This window comes from Rutidosis leptorrhynchoides, chromosome 2 (genome assembly GCF_046630445.1).
Source record: "Rutidosis leptorrhynchoides isolate AG116_Rl617_1_P2 chromosome 2, CSIRO_AGI_Rlap_v1, whole genome shotgun sequence".
Lineage (NCBI taxonomy): Eukaryota > Viridiplantae > Streptophyta > Magnoliopsida > Asterales > Asteraceae > Rutidosis > Rutidosis leptorrhynchoides.
Window position 1 is genome coordinate 426227177 of NC_092334.1, and position 6000 is coordinate 426233176.

Consider the following 6000-nt stretch of genomic DNA (forward strand, 5'->3'; position numbering starts at 1 on the left):
CTTTTGAAATATGCCATGAATGACCCCAAGTAATATCTTTAAAATGAGCAAATGCACAGTGGAAGGTTTCTTTAATATCTAAGAATAAACATGCTTAAAAGTGTCGACCAAAAGGTTGGTGAGTTCATTAGTTTATCATAATCCATCATTCCATAGTTTTAATAGACCACAAGATTTTATTTTCATAGTTAACTGCAGGAACACTCATCTACAAAAATCATTCATATGGTGAACACCTGGTAACCGACATTAACAAAATGCATCTAGAATATCCCAAAATATATAGGTACATTCATCTGTATATAAAAATCGAAGTACTAAGGCATCCATAACCTGAATGGGACGTGTCAAAGTCCATAGATCTATCTTCAGGATTCGCGTCAATTTGGGGGTCTGTTCCCAAATTCTTAGGCTACCAAGCTAAAAAGGGTGATATCCGGTATAATAATTCAACCATAGAATGTAGTTTCAAGTACTTGTGTCTATTTCATAAAACAGTTATAAAAGCAGCGCATGTATTCTCAGTCCCAAAATATATATTGCAAAAGCATTTAAAAAGGGAGCAAATAAAACTCACAACACTGTATTTCGTAGAAATAATGCAAATGATGGCACTGAACAAGTGCAGGGTTGGCCTCAGATTCACGAACCTATATTAAGTGTGTATATATATATATATATATATATATATATATATATATATATATATATATATATATATATATATATAATGGTCAATATTTGTCTAACAATTTTTTTTTTTTTTGAAAGGCAAGCTTGCATCAGTCCGGACCGAAGCCTAGTCATCATTTGCACACACACACGCGCTTTCGGGAAGGAAACCCGAACCACACTCTGAGGATCCGACCCTTAAACCATCCTGAGGGGCAGGCGGGCCGGACCTTAGTCCCGGAGCGGGTCAGTAAAACCTTCCCTTTGGGCCACCTTCAAGGAATATATTTCAATTCCTAGAGCGGGTGACGAGGTTCGAACCCGAGACCTCTAGCCCTGCGAGTACACAAGTGTAACCGCGGTACCGCTGGACCGAAGATCCGTTGGTTATTTGTCTAACAATTTAGGTCAAGTCGTAGTGTATCACAATCCTAATGCTCGAGATCAATATGCAAAAGTCAATAAAAGTCAACTTTTCCCAAAAGACTTCCAAAATCTATACATGTTTATTATATAATTTAAATATACTCATTTTATATATTTAAATATATTTATCAGATTTTATTAGAGTATGTAATACGAGTCATTTATTAATAAAAAATTTATATTAAAATGTATATATGATAAAAAAATATACTTTTATATATCTTTAGTAATAAAGTTTATAAAGAAATTAATATCATAAAAAAATATAGTAGTATGTATTATTAATATAATTATATTACGTGTGGTAAAAATATCTTTGTGTTACATATTTATTTGGTAACATAATATTGATAATAATAATAGTAAAAGTTGTATTATTTTGTAATAATAATAATAATTATTATTATCTTACTAATAATAATAATAACAATATTTATTTACTAATGATGATATTAATTATAATAAAATGATAATTCTAATCATGATAATTTTAATAACAATACTTTTTAATATTAACTGTAATAATAATATTTTTATATAAAAATAATAATTCTATTCAAAATTATAATTTTTAATAATAATAACACTAAAATAATAATAATGATATTTTATAATAATAATGATATTTCTATTAAAAATGATAATTTTAATAAAAGTGATAGTTTTAATATTAATGATACTTTTAATAATAATAATAATAATAATAATAATAATAATAATAATAATAATAATAATTATAATAATGATAAAAATAATGAAAACGATATTTTTATTTTAATCAATATTTTACAATATTTTAATTTCATCAAGATACTTATACTCATTATTTCCTATTCGATTTGATTAATAGCTTAGTCTTCTTTTATATCGCGTTCAATAATAATGAAAATAATAAAATCATTATAATTAGATGATACTTATATTAATTTTAATGATAATGATACAAATAATTATAATTATAATAATACTAATGATAATAATGTTAATAATAATATTAATAATATTAATAATATTAATAATATTAATAATAATAATAATAATAATAATAATAATAGTAATATTAATAATATCCTTAGTGATAACAACGATAGTATTAAGAATAATAATAACAAATTTTTAAAGATAATACTTATATTAATAACGATAACGATAATAATAATAATTATTATTATTAGATAATAATAGTAACGACGATAATAACGACGATAGTAAAAATAATAATCATTTTTAATAATAATATGAAAATTAATGATAATTCAGTTGCTCATATCTTTTAATCCGTTCATCGAAACCACACGACTTCTAAATCAAAAGTTATTAATTTCTCGACAGCTTTTCAATGACACGCATATCATATACCTTAACTCAGTAGCATATGTATTAAATTCGTGATTCATCCTATACTGTCTAACGACGAAATTAAATATACAAACATCCATAATCATATCTATTCGAGCACTAGTCAGGGATACACTTTTAATATTTAAAAGATAAGATATGAATGCTCACGTATCAATATTGAGATTCAATATTGTAGGAAAGTACGTAGACGAGACGGAGATGGTAAACACTAGTTTGGCCTCACGAACAAAACCCATGAATCATACTCATAACCTCTATAGCTATAACCCATAATTTCCTTAGCTCTATTCCACTCGAAAACCAATTTTTAAAACATGCGAGCAATACCTCGTCGTAATATTTTATGTGTAATAATACTAATACTAATATTAATACTAAAACTACCTATAATAATATTAAGATTAATAATAATAATTATTATATATAATAAATTAAATACGGAGTATTATAGATATCAGAGAGAGATAGAGAGTTTTTGAGAAGTGAATGAATTCGGCAGAGATGAATCGAGCTTTATACAACATTTCCTGATTTCTCTCCTCATGCGATCGCATGAGGTTCTTCTCCAGCTCATCATTGATCAATCACAGCTGCCGACACTTATTTAATATTAATATTTAATATATATAATTAATTAATATAATTATATATATAATATTATATTCACGAGCATGGTTGACTTGTAATATTAGTTCCGATGACTCGTACGTTATCCCTTGACTAAAGTCCCGATTTCGGTTTTTTCAAAAGAGTTTTTGTACGCTAAGAAAACTAGCATTTTACGTTACGCGACGTGTACGTTTATCAATAATTAGACTTAATAATTGATAGACTATATTACCCAAAGTATAGCTTTTACAATTGAGTGTTGTGGTCATTTGATTCTATAAATCAATGTCTCGTTGTTTATCATAGTATTATTTTAAATCAAAACATTTTATATCTAGTTAATATTATATTTAAATTATATATAATTGAAATATTTAAATAATAATATAATATTTAGTTTTTCAAAATTAATTATATTTCAAAGTTCATTTTTGAATCGTTTAGATAATAGAAAATATTACGTCGTATCACGTTTACGTTTTTGAAACACCATTTATATATTTGTAATTTATAATATAAGTTTTAATTAAATTCTTCAAAATTCATTTACAAATTATCTTATAAAACGTCTTGGTTCTTTTTAAACTGAAACGTTTTTGTATAATTAAATCAAATATGATAACTTTGTTTTCTAAAACTAAATATATATAAAAATTATTTTATTAAAATGTTAAAATAATGAAATCGTTATATCATAAAACGTTTTAGAAAAGTAAAATTATATATACACATAGTAGGTTTCAAGTTTCTAGATTACAGTTTATTGATGAAGCGTGAGATAAAGTCTAAAGGTTAAATGAACGTATGAAATTATTTTAAGGTAAAACGTCGATACCTATTTTCTAAGTTATCTATATTCCACAATTTACTTTCACATTAATTAATATAAAAGGTAAATAGTTTATCTTATCAAGAGTCACGAGGCAATTATTGTAAAGCATAAACTGAAAATTAAATGGGAATTTTCCACTAACCCTTGTCTATTTCCTGTTAATTGACATTTCATTCCAATTTGTAAAATCACTTTACCAATTATTCCGAATATCGTTAAAAATGAAAGGTTTCCTAAATCAAAGTGGACCTCTCAATAGGGACACGTAAATCATGTCATAATGAATCTTGATAACTCAATCATTTGATATCATCTATTAATTCCATTTATAAACATATTGAAAAAAATACGTTCATGTAAAGTATTATACGTTTAATACTTTGTTAACATTCTCAAGTTATAATATATATACATATATATAATCATATCCATTTATATAATGGTTCGTGAATCGTCAAAATTTGGTCGAGGTTAAATGAATGTATGAACATAATTTAAAATTTTTGAGATTCAACTTAACAAACTTTGCTTATCGTGTCGAAATCATATAAAGATAAAGTTTAAATTTGGTTGGAAATTTCCGGGTCGTCACAATTGTTGGTTTTGGTATTGGAAGTTGTTGTTTCGATTTTGGTTATAGTTGTTGTAACCTTCATTTCAGTTTTGGTTCGTGAATCTGGGTGGTGTATTAGTTTGGTTGGTGAATGATACTTGTTTTTTATTAGGATTGTAGTAGCTTTGGTCAGATATTCCTCCCTGTTGGTAGTTTTGATTACTCACGTAGTTCACATGAGCATCCAAATTCATGGGAATATCATCTAGATCAACATGATTGCATTGAGTAATTTGAGAACAATTATTTGTGAGATGTGGACCCTCGCATCGTTGACAACCTACTTGCATTGCAACTACCGTTTATTGAATCTTCTTCAATTCTTTCCCAAAGGTTTGAAATTGATTGTTCAAGCTTGCAAGCGTCACTTGCCCATTTTCACTCTCGACTTGTGCTACATTCGTCCTTGCTAAATCTCGCGGTGAAGGTGCCCATTCATAAGTGTTGATCGAGATATCTTCTATCATTATTTCGGCCGCAATTGGTGATTTGTACATAAATACCCCACCGGATGAAGAATCAAGATATCGCTTCGTTAACATATTACAACCTCGATAGAATGTTTTGATATACTCCTTCTTCGTCAAACCATATGATGGGAAAGCTCTTGGTAGCTTCTTGAATCGTACCCATGCATCATACAAACTCTCGTCACCCCATTGTATGAACCCATTAATCTCCATTCTAAGCTGCTCTACTTTTGACGGTGGAAAGAAATGATTGATAAACTCGTTTGTTAATTCTTGAAAAGACCTTATGGAATCGGATGGTAAACTTTGCATCCAAGCTTTTGAATCTCCTTGAAGTGTGAAGGGGAATGCCCTTAGCTTAAAAGCATCATCGGTGATGTTTTTGGTTTTGTAAATATCACAAAGATCATTAAAGTGTTGAATATGCTCGAACGGATTTTCATCTATCAACCATGAAAGTATGTATCCTTGATCAACGTGAAAAAGTTACCCTCGATCTTCCAATTATCCGCTTCAATTGGTGGTTTTATGATAGCTGATGCTATCATTGTTGGTGCAACTAATCTAGCGTTCCTCATTGGCGTGTCGTTTGGATCATTCAATAAATCTTAATTAACCGGAGGACCATTAGGATCACCCTCTTCATCGTGAATCGGATTACCGTTTGGATCCATCTCTTCTAAACAAAATGGCAAAGCTTCGAAGTTCTCTCTTAATACCCTTTCTTTCTGGATAGGAAAATGGTTGTGTGAATTCTTGATCCTTGTGAGACCTTGTTTTCAGACACCAAAGACACATATCCTTCAATCACAACACAAACACAAGCGATTTCCAAACGAAAATAATTATATAAAATGTAAAAAGTAACTTCCGTAAGGGTGAACCCCTAAGAAAGGATCGAACAATTAAAAGTTTAAATCAAATAACCAACTAAGCTAGCCGCATCCCCGGCAGCGGCGCCAAGAAAGTTTTGATGCGTTCTTGTGATATACATATTTTACCCTCTAAATTTATAT

General features: G+C 28.5%; 1 non-coding gene across 1 annotated transcript; it reads left to right on the top strand.

The window, feature by feature from the left end:
• Nucleotides 1-5101: 5101 nt before the first annotated feature.
• LOC139895336 (small nucleolar RNA R71) lies at nucleotides 5102-5205 on the top strand. Its single transcript, XR_011775792.1, has one exon. It is a non-coding gene; the product is annotated as a small nucleolar RNA R71 (small nucleolar RNA).
• The last annotated feature ends 795 nt before the right edge of the window (nucleotides 5206-6000 follow it).